General features: G+C 34.5%; 1 long non-coding RNA gene across 1 annotated transcript; it reads left to right on the forward strand.

The window, feature by feature from the left end:
* Nucleotides 1-1,200: 1,200 nt before the first annotated feature.
* Nucleotides 1,201-3,771, forward strand: LOC126721137 (uncharacterized). Its single transcript, XR_007653837.1, has 5 exons — nt 1,201-1,372; nt 1,488-1,599; nt 1,733-1,870; nt 2,514-2,618; nt 3,625-3,771. It is a non-coding gene; the product is annotated as an uncharacterized LOC126721137 (long non-coding RNA).
* The last annotated feature ends 527 nt before the right edge of the window (nt 3,772-4,298 follow it).

Consider the following 4,298-nt stretch of genomic DNA (forward strand, 5'->3'; position numbering starts at 1 on the left):
GATTTGGGTTCCAAGTTTACTCTTTTGTTTTGTTTGTTTGTTAGTTTTCTCTACCATCTATAAGAAGCTGTCACTTATTGAGTTCTTCAAATTATGTATTATTGAAGTAAAAATAAAGATTAGATTTTAAATAAAAAATAATTTGCCTGCTGGGTTATAAGTGGTTTGAGATTTTATTTTATTTTATTTTTTGGTTTTTGAATTAAAGTTGCTGTTGGGTTCTTGTGACATGCGTTTGTTTCTCAAGCATCTACTTTAAAATTGAAGCTATAATAGGATAGGTAATTACTAAGACAAAAATAATGATTGGATTTTTTATTTTTATTTTTTATAATTTTTGAGCTAACTTAATGGTTGAGTATTTTGTTGTTGATCATTTTGTACTGTCTTTCATTGTAAGCAAGCCCCAGTTTTTATTTATTATTTATTTATTTATTTATTTGTTTTAATGAGGATACAATTACCTGGGATAATGGGTTTCTGTGATTTAATTAAGAGATTTGGGTATAAGTAAAAATGGGCACAAGGTTACATAATTTGTGGAGTAATGGCATGGCTTAATTATTGTTTGTTCCTGGGTTATAGGCTTTTTGTCTAGGGCAGCACATGGTTGCTTGATTGGTAGCGTAGCTTGTAGAGGGTCATAAGGAAGAAACACATGGTTACTTGCTCATGGTTTCACTCATATTATGTTTGAACAAGTGCTACTCGGTGGGCTTGAGTGTAGAATTTGCCTTTTTTGCGTCCAAAGAGAAGTGTTTTGCACCCGTGCTGCAGTGCTGTACCGCTCTTTAATGTTTCTTATTCAGGTTTTGGGATTTTACAACACCAAGACCCCAGAGAGAGAGAGAGAGAGAGAGAGAGAGCTTCTTATATAAGCTTCTGTGATAAAATTATGTTCTGTAGCAACTCTGGGTTGTGAGAAGAGCACTTTAAACGAGCTTCCAAACTTTGTGATATAATTACATTAGATAACAACTTTGGGTTGTCACTTGTGAGTACCACCCAAAAGTTCATAAGATTTTTTCAACCTAAAAGTATGTATTCTTATATGCTTTTTTTTCTCCATTAAATGCTACGTAATTAATTCACACTTAGATGAAATTTTACTGCTGATATTATTTTGTTTTATCTTTCACAGAGTGTTTGTATTCATATGGTGCAATACTTAAACTTATGTTCCTTTTTTATAAAAAATGTATGGCAGGTATTGGTTCCTTTGATGAGGGTCTCTGTTACTTTCATGGAGGACTGGCAACTCAAAACTTGTTAGATAATGCAGATCAGCTGCCCTGCTTTCTTTGTTGCAGCTGTTTTTTTGGTGAATATACAGTCAGAAGATTGTAAATAAAATGGGAATCCTTTCACGCAGGTTCAGTATTACTGCTGGCAGATATCACTGGAAAGATATTTTGAGAAATTTAAGAGGCGTTTTAAGTTATGATAAGAAGTTTCTTTATATAATATATGAATCTTCTTCACTGCAGTGCAGTTAGCAGAAAGCCAAAGGAGACGATGAGGCTTATCGTAACTACTTTTGTTGGTGTAGTTTTGGGTTTCTTCATAGGAGTATCATTTCCTACATTGTCATTAACTAAGGTACACAGACTTAGAATTCTTTGTCTGGTATATATTCATGTGCTTCATCTTTTTTTTTTTTTTTCTTTTTTTTTTTTTTTTTTTTAATTATTATCAAGATGATGGGACATTTTTCACTGTGTAAATTTTGCAGCTGAATCTCCCGCCCGGCATTCTTCCTTCCATGGATCTCTAACATGTGAGGGAATCAGGCGATGAAAAGACTTGGCTACCTGTGAATAGTATTAGTAGCCGCTCAACTGAAGCTCAAAATGTAACCAATACATCAAAGGTAACATCCTCTCATACTAGCATTATCAGAAATTTCTGGGGTTACAGGTTTTACTTGGTTTTGAACTTTGCTGAAATTAACAGGTAATCCAATATTTTTTGGAACCAGATCCATAAGCGCATTTGAGATTCTTGCACTTTCCTACTTTCTTGGGAATGCTTTTTAGTTGAAGAGATCTGAGTTTTCTGGAAAGAACTCAAAGAACCCATTTGTTGTGAATGTTAAAGTGACACCTTTTTAACTTTACTGCTTGGAATAATATGGTATCGTAATTTATATGATGCAAACATCCAATTTTTTCTTCTCTGTTGACATCTTTCAACTATTGATCAACAAGTAGTGCAGTAGAAAAAACTTTTGGATTTTGAGGGCTGGCCAGGTGAAGATAGTGGATATAATGGTGAAATAGTCTAGAAGAGAAAAATAGGGAATCACTTTTAAGGGAAAATATACCTTATAAAAAGGGTCATGCTTCCATGACTTTTATCATTCGGTGTGCTTTACATTATTGAATACATGCATGTTAAGTATGATCATGGTGAAATTAGAAATAATGCGCGCTGCAAATTCTTAAGAAATAGAAATAAGTCATTTCTATACTTTTGTACTTACTTTTCCTGCTTCACTTATTATTCTGCTGTAGATTTGGGTTCCATCTAATCCTAGAGGTGCCGAAAGACTACCTCCTCAAATTGTTGCAGCTGAGTCAGATTTCTACCCGCGAAGATTGTGGGGTAACCCTAGTGAGGTGTGTATTTTTCTGCAACTTAAATATTCCTTGTGGTTACAAAATTTGTACAATGCCTACAACTTTTTTATTCATATGTGAATATGGTGCAATTAAGAATTTCAGAATACCATTTAGTTTAGAGGTTATACCTAGTGCACAAAGCTTTCACTTTTGTCGGGTCTAGGAAAGGTCATGGTAGCCAGTCTTACCCCCCCAATATATTGGAGAGGCTGATTCCTATACTCGAATCTGTGACCTGTCGCTTTTTGATGGAAGGCACTTGCTATCGCAACAAGGCTCGACCTTTAGAATGTCATTTAGTTTGGACCAACTAAATTAAATTATTGAAAACTGATTAAAATATGGTGTTTTTGTGAACAAATGTTTTTCTGGGATTTGTGACTTGGGATGAAGTGGAGAAGTTGTTTTACATGTGAGAAGTGTTAATGGTGTCATGTATGACCATAACATAGAAGCTATAATTTTCTTCATCAATGCTTTATCGTATATAACTCTCCCCATGTCAGTGTTTGGTGTCATAATGTTTTTAGATTTCACAAAGCTGGTCTCAAATCTGAAGAAAGGAGGACTATTTAGGTCAAGGGCCAGCATAAAATTTAGTCGCATTACATGAATTTTGATCATTTAGAGAATTGAGTTGAGTACACACAAAGAAATATGTAGGACTTCGTAAGTGAAGAGAATGATATTACTTATATTAAAAAAAAAAATGAAGGGAATGATTTTATGTTATAATTTCATACATGATGATAAAATGCATTCATTCATGTCCAATGTAATTCTAATACTTATTGTTCCAGTGAAAACTCTAACAGACAATAATAAAAAAAAGCTTCTCTCTCTCTCCGGTGCTGAGGAATCCTAAAATTTGCCACTGATGTTGTGACACTGATGCTTTAACGCCTCTGTTGATTTTTTTTTTACCCCCTGTAACTGAAAGACATCTGATGTTGGTATATTAGAACATTTTAAAAACATGGAGTGATCAAGTTGCCATTTACAGGACTTAAAAAGCAAACCACAGTACCTTGTAACCTTCACCGTTGGTTATGATCAGAGAATGAATATTGACACGGCAGTGAAAAAGGTCTCTCTCTCTCGCATTTCTTTTTCTGTGTAATTATGTGTGTGACTGAATATGTTATTCTGGCAGTTTGCAGGAAGAAAGACAATAGGAGTACAGGAAGCCTTCATGTATCATTAATGTAAGGGCTGATGTTTTTGTTATTTATTCTGCTAGGAGGTGAGACTAAGAAGCAAGTAGATGACCATATTGTAGCAAAATGACAATGTTAATTCATTCGGTTTGTGGACTTGTTTTTCTTTTATTCCTGACTAGCATGGGAAAGTCTAGAAATGAAGTTTTGTTTTCTTTTGTTTTGAAAGAGATATTTATGCTTAATCAGTGACTGGTTAACACAAATTAAGGGGAGGAATAAATCGGGGCCCAACACAGACTCTTTGGCTGAAGCTATAGCAATTGCTAACCATCATGATGGAGTTACTGGTACAGAGAAGCAGCATGTGGCATATGATTATGCACTACGACTTGCAATAGGTTACAAGGAGGTAAGGCTTGATCTGTCAATTCTTCTTGTAGTTGCGTTCCTTATGCTTTGGATCAAATATCTGAAATATCATGTCTTGCAGGCAGAGAATGTGGTTGCAGAATCACTT

The sequence above is a fragment of the Quercus robur genome, chromosome 4 (genome assembly GCF_932294415.1).
Source record: "Quercus robur chromosome 4, dhQueRobu3.1, whole genome shotgun sequence".
In the NCBI taxonomy this organism is placed as follows: Eukaryota; Viridiplantae; Streptophyta; class Magnoliopsida; order Fagales; family Fagaceae; genus Quercus; species Quercus robur.